The sequence below is a fragment of the Watersipora subatra genome, chromosome 4 (assembly GCF_963576615.1).
Source record: "Watersipora subatra chromosome 4, tzWatSuba1.1, whole genome shotgun sequence".
Lineage (NCBI taxonomy): Eukaryota > Metazoa > Bryozoa > Gymnolaemata > Cheilostomatida > Watersiporidae > Watersipora > Watersipora subatra.
In genome coordinates this window covers 37,596,340-37,609,937 of record NC_088711.1, presented here as the reverse complement: position 1 = coordinate 37,609,937, position 13,598 = coordinate 37,596,340, and the positions used below count along the sequence as shown (strand labels likewise).

The 13,598-nt window shown below is 35.4% G+C and overlaps 1 protein-coding gene and 1 long non-coding RNA gene across 2 annotated transcripts in view; both read left to right on the top strand.

Moving 5' to 3' along the window:
* The first annotated feature begins 7,459 nt into the window (after window positions 1-7,459).
* Window positions 7,460-13,598, top strand: part of LOC137394848 (uncharacterized) — a 38,697-nt gene continuing 32,558 nt past the window's right edge. Inside the window, exon 1 of the mRNA XM_068081615.1 lies at window positions 7,460-7,550. The gene's annotated coding sequence lies outside the window, so the exon portion shown is untranslated. The remainder of the gene's footprint in view (window positions 7,551-13,598) is intronic.
* Window positions 7,653-11,467, top strand: LOC137394867 (uncharacterized). Its single transcript, XR_010978397.1, has 2 exons — window positions 7,653-7,771; window positions 11,171-11,467. It is a non-coding gene; the product is annotated as an uncharacterized lncRNA (long non-coding RNA).

Genomic DNA, 13,598 nt, shown 5'->3' with positions numbered 1-13,598 from the left:
AGCCAGAAAACCTATTATTTGCTACAACTGTAATAGCCTGGGCACAAGTCACCAGAATGCTCAGAGAACAGACGCCGACCGAACGCGCAGTTAGTAAGTGAATGTAGAAAAACTGTATGTGAAAGTGACAATGACTGTGTAGGCAATGAATTTACATTTATCACTCATCATGGCAAAACATTTTCATTGCACAGTAGCTCACTCTGGCTAATTGACTCTGGAGCATCGTGTCATATGTCACCTAACAGGGAAAGTTTTAATAGCTACAAGAAGCTAGAACATATAGAAATGGTCAGCCTAGGTGATGGTCGAACAGTTGAAGCTGTGGGAGTTGGTGCTGTGAAAGTGATGCTAACACTCAATCGTAGAGTTCAATGTGCGGCTGTATTTTACAATGTACTTCATGTCCCTCAGCTAGCTAGCAATTTATTTTCAGTTCGAGCTGCCACTAAGAAAGGCTACGTTGTTCAGTTCGGCCATACTCGATGTTGGATTAAAGATGCTACTAGTCGAGTTAGGGCCATGGGATCACTAGCTAATAAGCTGTTCAGTCTAGACTGTGTGCAAACTGAAACTCAATACGCAAACACTGCTAGCGCAGAGATTTGGCATCAACGTCTAGTACATGTGAATGACTCTGATCTGAAAAAACTGAGCAAAGGAAATATAGTCTGTGCAACAAGCTTACCTGCAATGAACATTTCCTTCTGTGAAGGCTGTGCTGAAGGGAAAATGACTCGTGAACCCTTCAAACCTGTGGGAGATATCAAAGCTACCCGTAAGCTAGAACTAGTACATTCCGACGTTTGTACAATGGAAACAGAATCAATTGGAGGTGGCAAATATTTCGTTACTTTTATAGACGATTTTTCTAGATGCTGTGCTATGTATTTTCTTAGAAACAAATCTGAGGTACCTGAGAAGTTAAAAGAGTTTGAAGCATATACAGCCAACCAATCTGGAGAAACCCTTCAAACACTGAGATCAGATAGAGGTGGTGAATACTTGTCTCAAGAATTTACTGACTACTTGAAATCTAAAGGTATTCATCATGAACTCACATCAGCCTACTCACCAGCACAAAATGGTGTTGCTGAGCAAATGAATAGAACTCTGTGTGAAGCAGCACGTTCAATGTTGTGCCATGCTAAATTGCCAAAGCAATACTGGGCTGAGGCCATTTCTACTGCTGCCTACGTTAGAAATCGGCTTCCCACTTCTTTACACAAGAATGATCTCACACCGTATGAGAAGTGGTATGAACGCAAACCCAACATAGACAATCTAAGGGTGTTTGGATGTATTGCTTATGCTCATGTTCCAGATCAACTACGACAGAAACTTGACAAGAAGTGCCAGAAGCTAAGGTTTATAGGATACAGCAAACAGTCAAAGGCAAACCGCCTGCTTGATGAATCGACTGGTAAAGTCACTACTAGGCGAGACGTGGTATTTGATGAAACGAACTTTACAAACACCGTTAAACCATCATGTGACCAATATACAAAGCAGAAATCTATTGTTGTTGAACATTCAGTAAATGAACAGACAACTCCAAACTTCTCTGGGCAATGCATTGGTGAAGGGCAACAGCGACGCTTATCTGCTCGCAAACGTAGACCTCCGGTTCGCTATGGAATTGATGAGTATGTAAGCCGGGCTCAACATGTCAAAACTATGTGGGAGTGTTGAATATGTACTAGTTGTTGACATTGACCAGTCATTATCTTGTATTTGTATATAGCCGTTGTCAGACTCTTTGTTCATATCGGCTTACTCATCTGTTATGTAATTCTTATGTAATAATCCTTTTACTCTCTTGTCTCACTTATGTAGTAAGTCAGTTGCTGTCTAGCTTTCAAATATACAAGAATAACACTGGTGTCACAAAATAAAAATTGATATTTGTCATGTGTAACTCTAGTACTCACATTTATTCAAAAGAATTTGTAATTTATTCTCGGCACCAAAGTGAGCAAATGGAGAATAAAACACTCGAACATAAGTGATAACTTCTGTTGGTTTGTTCACAATTTGCTCTAATAGTTTAGTAGCTTGACTTATAGATCTGCATAGTGAGACTCCTATGGATAAGCATGGTCTATGTTCGAGAAGAAACACTTACGACACAAGCTAATTTCAAGCAAAGTAATCTGAATGGTATCATTTATGATTACTGAATTTATGGAGTGTACTTCACGGTCATGCAAGGACCTTGTTCTGTATAATACTGGGTAAAATGATGCCATAATTGCTATTATTCTCAACTTTGGGCTGTTCACTTATATGTCCATTTACAAATTCCAAAGCACTTTCAGATAACCTATTATATTGGCTAAAGTTTGTATCACCTATAACCTTTAGAAGCACCATGTCTATAACCAGCTTTACATTTAATGCTGAAAATATGCCGGTTGTGTGATGATAGCCATTCTTAAACACTGATGCTCTGAATATGTCACATGACTAGCTTTCTAATTAATATGCGAAAGCCAGATATAGCTCTCTAGCAAAGGTTACAGCTTAAGAATAAATTGGCAATTTTGTTATAAACAAAATATTCTGTACTTTATACAAGTGTTTTAGCCATGTTGTATATATAATGGTCTTGTCTAAGATGTGTGGCGGCCTGTGTGTGTGTGCAACAAACTAGTAATGTTACAACAAAATGTAATAATTGCTCTGGGAGGGCTTTAAAGAGCCCTAGTTCCTCAGGCCCAGACTTCACAGCAAAAAAGGCACACGCCAAAGGAATGTATGCAGTTGAACCCTATCAGCACTAAGATAATAATGCCTACTATATTAAGGTAAAGTCAATTTCTTGCAATTTCGTATTTTAATTAGGTACATGTAGTTCAGTCTGAACTACCTATATGTATATATAAACCAATAATAAATAAATATAATATTAAAATAATAATAAAATACTGAATAAAGAATAAATCAATTTTGAAGAGGCCTGCTCTGACAGGTGATTCACAAAGTTTTAATTACAAGTTGTATTTTTCTGAGTAAGAATGACTACCATGCAGAACCATAATTGATAAAATATATTAGTTGGCTGCTGCGAGGTACAAACTGTTAAAGCTTTTTACAAGACATGATTTACCGTAAGAAAACAAGAAATACAATAACAACCAAATACAATAAAGGGCAATCTTGAAATTAGTACAAAGTTACATTTGCACATGTAGATGAATACATATAAAGTTATACAGGGCATATAAAGTTATGCAGGGCTGGACAAACTGTACAGCTGGTGTAGAGCTTGTACAATGCTGGCCCTAAACAACTATTGACAATGAATAATTCAATGCTGAAATATACCTTCACCGTTCACCTTCAAGGTTAAATCACAATTGAAAATATTATTGCATTACCAGTAGCAGATGATATTACTGATTGGGGTTTAAATAGAACTTTTTGCGATTTCTAGCAAAATAAGGTTCGGTCAACATTTTGAAGTCATGAAAATAGATAGAAAGATTTGCAATCGTTGCAAAATATCAACTGGAAACAGATGTGAAGCTATATAATTATATTGAAATTGATCGCTTTTGTTAGTTATCATTAGTAATTACGGATTATCTAAAAATTATTCGTTCAAATTCCCTATTCATAAAAGCAGAGCGTGCGTTAATTGGTCTTAAACAGATGTTTTTGAAAATAGATAATTTATGAACAATGATATTTAATTTTCAATTTTTGTAAAGGATGAACTTTTTTGCTAGCACATTTTACAAATATGATAAATGCAAGCCGATTGCTGTAATTCTATAACCACCTCTCCAGAAATAGTGCAGGACATAAATATGACACAGATCTTATCGGTATTTGCAGAATCTGCATCGACCTTGCATTATAATTATCTGCCCTGTCCAGTAACCAAAATGATGTCGCGCCATGACTAGACAGGAAAGATGTATTAGGAATGGTGGCCAACAGAAGTGCTTTTGTCTCATGTTAATGCATTGGCTAATCGCAAGCATTACCATCGTAAATCAAATACCCATGCTTCATCGACAAAACAACCTTATGGTGCAGCTTGGAGCTTGCATCGCAAGTGTTTTTGTCTCCAAAGCCAGTATTCATACTTCTAATTAACTAGAGTGTCAGTCTCCTCAGCTGAATGTTATTACTGCCGACATTTTTTCTTTGCGCGATTACAGGACGATCCGAGTTTTATAAGTATACTAGCCAAATGCCTGTGCAACAGGTATTAAAATAATTACCAAATGAATTTGAGTAACTTATAAGGTAGCTAGTAGCCTAAACTTTTGATAAAACAATGGTGGTGTTTGATAGCAGCTCAACAATCATCACAATATGCATAATGATCAACCGTGCTAGTTAATAACCAAAGCACGTTGAGCGCGAATATTTTAACCGATGTAATGAATATCATCACATTATCATCGTGATCACTTATCTTTACAGCTGGTAGGATATGGTAGTGTAGTGGATTAGCTGCTGGTCTGCCAACCTAGAGGTTCTGAGATCAAACTTTCTGCAAAGGAAGTTTTTCGTTCCTAAAACTATCGCTATGACTGGACACATGACTGAGACTGACAAACATTGAGATATATAAATATATATAGAACTGCTTTCCAGCTTTGCAGAATAATCTTTACCATAATACGAGCGGTGCTCCGCAACATTACATAATTCTTGTGTGAGGGAAGAGTTAGAAGAGCAGGCTACCAGAGGTCGATGTGTTACCAACGACTTAGTTAATGTGCAAAGGTAGGCCCACTCCAAGCAACTCTGGGCTGAATTGGTAATTCTAGAACTTTTGTTTTCCATATATCTATGTGCATACTGAGAGCTATCTGATCGAAAATGAAAGAAACGAAAGATAACTCCCAGACAGCGCCGGACATAATACTAGTATTGCTATAAATACATGCAGATGCAATTTTAAATTGCTGTCAGTTAACCTTCAATCTCTCCCGGTCATTTTCATTTTTCTCAGGTCTTTCTGATTTTATTCACCTCTCCCAGAACATCTAGTTTGGTCAATTTACTAAATGATTCTCCATTCCTAGGTTAACCAAATGAGTCCTTAATCCGAGTTCTCAGTTTTACTCAATGATGTGCTGTGTTAACCACCAACCACCAATGCATCATTTTCCTTTAAAGTTACAAGCAAAGGTGACACTATTACTAATCTAGAGGCATCCATGACATCGTTATAGTAGTGTGTGTCATAAATTACTTTAGATGCCCAAAAAGGGATGCTTCAATTGTCATGTTTGATAACGATTCTTTAAGTAACTGGTGGTGGTGTCATTTTGTGCGTTAGTAACATTTTTGAAAAAGATGAATAGCAAATTTGAAGGAGAATCTTAGGATTTGGTAATACAGTTATGAGTTCTGATGTCGATGGCACACTTCTAATCAAGGTCACAGCAAAATGTATATTCTGACATGTCAAATAAAGGTAGAGTTATGAAAACTTGAACGGTATAACATTTCATGGTATGTTTTAAATATCATCTTTAATTATGAAACTGCATGCATATACTACAGGGAAGAAGTGTACCTTTTGCTAGAAGAGTATTTACTTAAATGAATTTTTATTTTAAGGAAATGTTTGTAAAAAAATAAAATTCTAAGGCAAATATTACAAAACCTTTTTTTTTCTAAATACAAACACGACTGAATTTGCCAAGCTAACTCACCATTTCATTTATTGATAGATTAAGTTGTAGCCTACCACTCATCATGTTTTTACCCACATTGCATAATGCAGTGCAATATTTTAAACATAATGCAACGTTCAGGCATAATCACTTTCTGCTCATCACTTCTACAGCTCACGCCTCTTTGGAGGTATTTTGAAGTTTTACTTACTGTCATACAAAACTGTTGTAGTAATTATGGTCGACAATTGACGCTATGTGTAAGTAGGCTACATAGTAGCAGAAAGTTTGTAACTTGACAACTACTTTGATTACTGTGTAATAATATTGTATGGAAATACTGCGAAAACAAAATACCAATAGGGAATGCGGCCAGAGCACGGGATAAGCAGATAGTATGTACAAGCAGCCAGACGCCCATAAACATCAAAAAATCCAGTAATTAGACAACGTCAAAAGAAAATTAGAAACTTTAAAATTGGAGGAATCAATCATAGAAATTGCGTCAACACCAGATGGAGAACATGCCAAAGGAAAGTCGAAGCAATTAAACCTACCAACCATTATCACCGAAAAACTACCAGAGAAACATTAGAGACGAATCAAATGATTCACATACAGATCTACCACTCCTGTCAAACATGACCTAGTTACCAGAAGTAAGTCACAAGCTCCACGCTACATGCCAGCATTACGTGCACCAGCTGAAGACTTACGCAAACAAGATATCTTCACACTCCTGACATAAAGCATTGAACCTTAATACCCAACCTAGACCCACAGGCTAGCCTTCTCACATGCATTACGTGCACCAGCTGAAGACTTACGCAAACAAGATATCTTCACACTCCTGACATAAAGCATTGAACCTTAACACCCAACCTAGACCCACAAGCTAGCCTTCCCACATGCCAGACATGTATAAAAGAGAACAGCTCTAATGACTCCGCATCTCTATCTCCATCCCTCTCTCTTTCCGAGGGCCTCATTGGACGCTCTCTCCTCTGCCTGCTGAGCGGCCTCCCCCTCCTCTGGAGCTTCCCTCTCTTTCCTCTGAAGCCTGTACCCTTTCCCTACCTATGAAGCCTCCTTCGCCATCATCAGCTAATCCTCTTCTACTTCCCTATCTCAACTACCGAGCCTCCACATGTAAGGACTGCCATGACTCTCATCTGACTATCGAGACTCGCAGCCGTATGGACCGAGCAGACAAACATGGACGACCGTTTGAATAAGGGTGTAACTTTTATTAGCAATTTTAATCTCTTGTCATTAATATTATTGTTTAGAATTTGTTAGTTGTGTATTTTAATTGTTGGACTTGTAGAATACAGAAGTAACTTTTACTGGTAAATATCAGTATTGCTTACAACAGCTTAACATCTTCACTTGTACCTGAACCAGTAATAATCAAATTAGTTCCCACAATCCCACGAGCTAAACAAAAGTGCACAAACTAAACATAGTCAAAATAGAATAATACGACAAGCAATTTCAACACTGATGTTGTGCGTGAAGTTGGATTAGTTAAGCATAACATAATTTCTCCACATCCTCTCATAACAATAATAAATATTTTTCAAACCCTCTCTAATCCAGCCTTGCACTCTTTTTATTTTTGTCCCACCTTTCTGCACTACCACCGCTTTGCATCAAAGCAAACCGAATGTCATAAACGCCACGTAAGTTAAATATAATCGCCGACTTTGGATATAGGAAATTTTATTTTGTGATGATAATTAAAATTACGTTTGATTAACTCAAGGGTGTAAGTAGTCCAGAGCTTTAGCGTTCAATACGCTGCACTATACTAATTTCGGTGGGCCTGACAAACATTGTGGCGCGTGGTACGGCTGCAGGCCTTGGAGCGTCCGTCCCACACTAGTTACCTATAACAAAATTCACGTGGTTAGTAATGAGATCTGTAACGCGGTTCGACGGTTTATGGTGATTTCGCCGAAATTCTATTAGTCAAAATTCGCATTTGCCGATAGGCCATTGTCGAAATTGAAGCCTTTCGTCGAAAAGTGTAGTTTTTGTCGAAAACTTAGGCTATTGGTCGAAAACTCAGGTGGTTTAGTCGAAAATAATACTATTGGACAAAAACAATAATAATTCTAATATTATTAGTAAGTTTTCACCGGTTAGTTAAGTTTATCTTCAACTTAGTGTTAGTTTTAAGATTTGTGTACTAGCTCCATCAGCTAAACATATGCTATGCTATAACTGCTGTATCAGAAAATACTTCGCATACACACTTGTGATATACATTCAACTGATTTTTTATGGAGTTCTGGACATTTGGGTGTAATAATTTATACATGTACAACGTATTGCATGCTTCTTTACTACATGATAAAATTTGTGAGAGCTTGTTAAAAGCTATCACTACTTTATCGACACGGAAGTTCATTTGTTTCACAGCCTACAGTGAAGTAGGCTGTGAAACAGCCTACTTCACTGTAGGCTGTTTCAACAGCCTAGTTCATTTGTTTCACAGTGAAGTATTTTGAAAGTTTATCCTAATTTTAGAGTAATGGCTATACATTTTTGTTCAGAATTATAGCACAATGGTAGTGGTATAATACAAGTTTTTTATGTGCAACTGTGTTATAATCCTGTATACTTTCTAAGCTTGTGGATTTATTCATCAGTATAGCTGTGCAACCACCCTAATCAATTGCATACATGCATGTGTATAAGATATGCCTATATGCATATTGTACAAGTATGCTTGTAACTGCATAATTAATATTCATAGAAGCGCATTGATTCATTGTAGCTATGTTTCCAAAAAGTTAATGTTGCAATTTTACAGAGTAGTGCTTTGGGATCTTTCGTAAGAACTATTTGGAATATTTGTTCATATAATTATTAAGATTCAACTCTCAAAGTTTTAGATTAAAATTGTAGTAGCAGCATTCAAAAATAAATATAAATCAATAAAATTGATTTATTAAACAGTTTATTCAGTAGTGAATGACCTGTTTAAATTAATATATGGCATAATTCATAATATTATTAAGAACAGCAATGACAAATAGCTAAAAATAACAATTATTGATATAATGCCATAATACAGCATCAAATTCTATGTTGGAAAATAAAAGAAAATATAGGTAGTAAAAGTAGCGCAATCAAAATCCATCAAATGTTGGTGTGAGATTTTTGGCTGCTTTGATAAACTTTGAAAGTGAAATTGCTTTGTTTTTCAATCTGTTCCATAAATTTTCTAATTCTTTATTTCTATATTTTGCGCTTTGTGTCTGTTTTCTTAGTTGCTGCTCATTTTCTAACATTTGTATGACATAGTTTATATTTTCTGCCTCACTATATAAGATGGACAAAAGTAAATACATATTAGGGTGTGAATGCGGTAGCAGCCCATTTAGTTTTCTGTGCCATCCTTCTAAGTCGTTGTTGGTTCTAATTTTTAAACCAAAAACACACTAGTCTTTTGAGCTCCACCCTTGATTATTGGCACTTAATCAAAATCTTTCAAAGTAGTCCAGTAAGCTAAACATTCTATAGTCCTGTTCCTCTATGTCTCTTTCTGCTCTAATACATATATAATTAAACACCTCTTTTACAATGTTGGCTGGTACCAGCGCTAAGGCATACAACATAGTGACCAGTTCTCTCACTTTACCATTCTTATTACGATAGCCCTTTGATAGTCCATAGTTTTTCATATTCCGGTAGATCGATTGGCAAAAGTGAAAATGACAACCTCTCATCTCTAGTTCTTTCCCAAACACTTCATGGACTGCTTTCCACAGTGCTAAAATGGAGAAAAATATTCTATTTATATTCATTGGCATTGTATTGAGAATCACCATTGTTATCATTGACTAAACCCAAATCGTTGTACTAATCACAGATGCGTCCAGTTACACAACATGGTGATACTGAGACAGCTTAATGTTTTACAAAATTAAAAATTTTCTTTAATATTTGAAAATGTGTCCATAATATTTTGAAGTGGGACGTATAACCGCTTAATTTTTGTGACAAATTTAATTTGGAATGGACATAGCAAACCTATTTTACATCATGAAACATTTCAATGTGAACGCCCGTGTAATTAAATGTTCATTCCAGATATCAGTGTTAACAAATACTTACTTATCCAATTCATAGTTAGCCATTGCATATTTTGCATTCAAACCAGGTGCTAGCCGTTCTTTAATGTCTTTCAATACCTGAAAAGAAATTATGGCGCTGATAACACAATGAGATAGCATTTAAAGAGGAAGTGTTGGGTGAAAATCGACTCTTGTAATACAAATATTCTATAAAGATTTGCACCTGAACATAATCCAATTTTCTTCTTTTTGACATTAATACGTATAAAAGTGGCACTTGTTTGCTGAAGCATCCCTGTCTTATGAAGGCGTATATCATTAGCAACTGCTCAAAAGGCCTTTTCACGCACTTGAAGGTTCCATCCAAATACAGAGTTCTAGATTTCTTTAGTTGATCTAGCTGAGTGTCAGTGGAAAATATTAAGTGCCTTTCGCCATCAATTTAAATGTCCACTCGCAAGAAGTTTTTTAGTATGGTATCAAGTATAAGATAAAAAATATTTTAGATACTGTTTTGATATTTGTGTCACAGTTGGATTACCATATAAGATGTTTAGATTACCAACCTCTATTGCAAAGTAAAAGCACAAGTGAAGTTAGGTTTTCCAAGCAGCAGTACACTCAATAAGATTATCATCAATTTTTTTTAATTAAGGCCGGTTATCTTAATTCAATATTTAAATTATGTATGATAAACTTCTAGGTTGACTCACCTCGAAATCTTTTGACTTCGGATGTTTTGGTCTGTTTTTCTCTCTTATTTTATTGGCCATCCTAATTAAATTTTGTCTTGAAAGACTACTGCTGGTTGCACATTTTGTCATAAATTCTTTCAAGTTGTTGTCTACTATCGAGGTAGCACTTGAGAAAGGTTTCAGTTTTGTTTCATCTTTAATCTATAATATCAGTCAGAGTCATGTACAGCTTTTTTATAGGCTAATATTTAGTATGAAAAGCTTCAGCCAAACATTACATTAAATAAGTTTTCAGGATTATTAATGAGATTTAGTGCTTCTAACATTACTTCTCTTACCTGAGTTATTAAAGCGGTTCGCTCTTGTAGGTATTCTTGTGATAGACACGTGTGTAAGCCAGATGCATTGTATGCAGATTCAAACTGTCGCTCTGGGTGACTTTGGCTCTGCATTCTTTTCGTTTGCTACAAATCCAATAGACTGTTTTTCTACCATCCATTTTTTTGTAAATTTTATTAATGACATAGTTGTACCTATTTAATGACACAAGTATATCTCCTTGCTGCTTGCTCCCAGCTGGATAAATCTCATAGTTCACCACACTAGAAAAATAAATGTTAGTTATGGTTATCTTTCTATAAACCAACACCAGAATCGCAAACATGTGAGGTGAGATAACTGAATTGCATTACCGCCATGAACATATAACACATGGGAATGATACACGGTGTTTTTATTTCTGTTTCAGTTCTGCTCTTCGTCGATTTCTCAGATGTTTTTGGTACCACCTGATAGCACGACTACGTAGATGTTCATCTCAATCGATGCTGGACAATAATTCCATAGTTTGAATCGATATAGAAATTTTGTGCCTTAAGACATTTTTCTTTTATATATAATTGATAAGTGAATCCCACATATATTATTGTGTAGTTAGTATATGAGAACCATTCATTGTCGTATTGATGATTTATTAAAGAAGCGATAGATTTTTCTGTCATATTTATTGTATGGTTTGTGCTAATAATAATTATATTTATATTGACTTACGTATCATCAGTGTCACTGTTGTTAAAGTCATTAGGTCCTGGATCAAAATGTATAATTGATGATGAGGAGTTTGACCCGCTATAAACAAATAATATTATCATATTGTATGCTGCGCTATCAAAACATGTGTTAATAATTATGAAAGAGGTACGCTTAATAATTTTATTAATAAACTTCATCTTCAACACAAAGAAAAGAGCCAACTATTAATAGATTCTGGCTCAAACCACTGGAGTCATTCCAGGGTTTACACTTTCCCCTTGTTTGAGTTTGTTGAGTATTTGAAACCAATGCTCAACAACTCTCAACACTTTCTCTATATTTATCTTTTGCACGAACTATAAACACATGCCAGGTGTTTGTTGAATGAAAGCAATAGAGTTGAAATATACAAAGTTTTAATTGCATATTTAATCTGCTTGCAAATTCTGAATAAAAATTATACACACTATCGAGTTACTCAGTTTTAGTGATTTTCAGTACAGCAGTCTTAAATGAAACATAACATATGTTCTATTGTTTGGCTGTAACTTTAACTGAATTTATCTCAAATTTTGTGAGTTACCATTGAAATACATTATTTTTACAGTGTTTATGTTCATGGTAAATCAGCATATTACGTCTCAAAGATTTTCCGCTCAAGGCTACAGTCATGACTACCTTACAGCCTCGATGCCGCACCCACATGACATGTCTGTGCGGCACGACACAGCATGCGACATGACATAACATCCCATACAATGTATAAGGTGTTTTAATTTACAATGTATACATACTAAAATATATTTGTATATATATTTATGTTCTGGTAATATAATCTTGTACTGTGAAGTCAAATCACACATATATAATAGTTAAGGTTGTCATCATTACAAAAACTATTACAGTAGATTGATAAGTCCTTATAGATGACAAGATGTACATGTAAAATAAGTTGCAATAACATTGCAGCAATGCAGTAGTGAGCATTTCACAACCATGCAGTGTATATGCATTGAACACTTTTACTATCACAGCATACATGGAGTACAGCTGCTGGTATTTCCTTATGTTCAGTAAGTAGTATTGATGCAAGGGAGAATCGCCTACTGCACTTTGTGCAGCTGTAGATGCAATAAGATTGTTGCTAGTACACATTGACTCAATACTATTTTAATGAGCCACAACCCTAATAATCGTATTAACTAGCAACTACCAAAATCAGAAGATATGGCAGTACTGCAAGCCTCTAAGTAACTCTAAGTACAAACAAGCCGATTGCACTACTGCAATCGGCTTGTTTGTACTTAGAGTTATGCTCTCTTAAAAAATAACGTTTTCCACGAAAGTGTTTGATTATTTCAACCGATAGTCTTAGATTTCAACAAATAGTCTATGAATTCGACAAATAGTCTTAAATTTCGACTAATAATCTACGAATTCGACAAATAGCCTGTCGGCAACAAGGTCAGGTATAATTGCAGTGGCTCAAAACCTGGTCAGTTACTGGGTCGTTTTGTAGAGGTGGAGCTTAATCCGGAAATGCAAATGTTTTGTCGGCACTAAGCGACGAGGTTTTAAGCAAGTGCCAATGTTTAGTCGGTTAGAAATTGAGTCTGTAATCTTATTATTTTTTTGTAACAAAATAAAGCATAAACATCGTTTTAGACAAATCTTTAATCAAAAATATGAGATCTTTCATCAAACTAACATAACGTATTCACATAGTTGTTTATCGTAGTTTTGTCGTGTTAAGACGAAATAGTAACATGCTCACGAAACGGAAAAAAAATCTTCTCAAAAATACATCATTAATTATTCTGTATTCGTTTATACAGTGTGTATGAAAAATGTCTTACATACGTTGTAATATGATTGCACTTACATGTATGTAACGCGGTATTATATAAGTTATTGAATATTTGTGATTATGTTCTAACCAAATAAAATGCACATTGAAACAATTGTCTACTTTGCTACCATTCTGAGAGCTAAAGAAGATTTTATTTCATTTTAGTGTAACTATTTATGTTAGCGTATCGTAAGACAAAGATTGTGAAAAGGCAACAGAAGACATTAGTCTATCTTATCTTTACTACAAACACCGACTTCTCCAACAACTAACTTTGTTTAGATTTTGAACATGA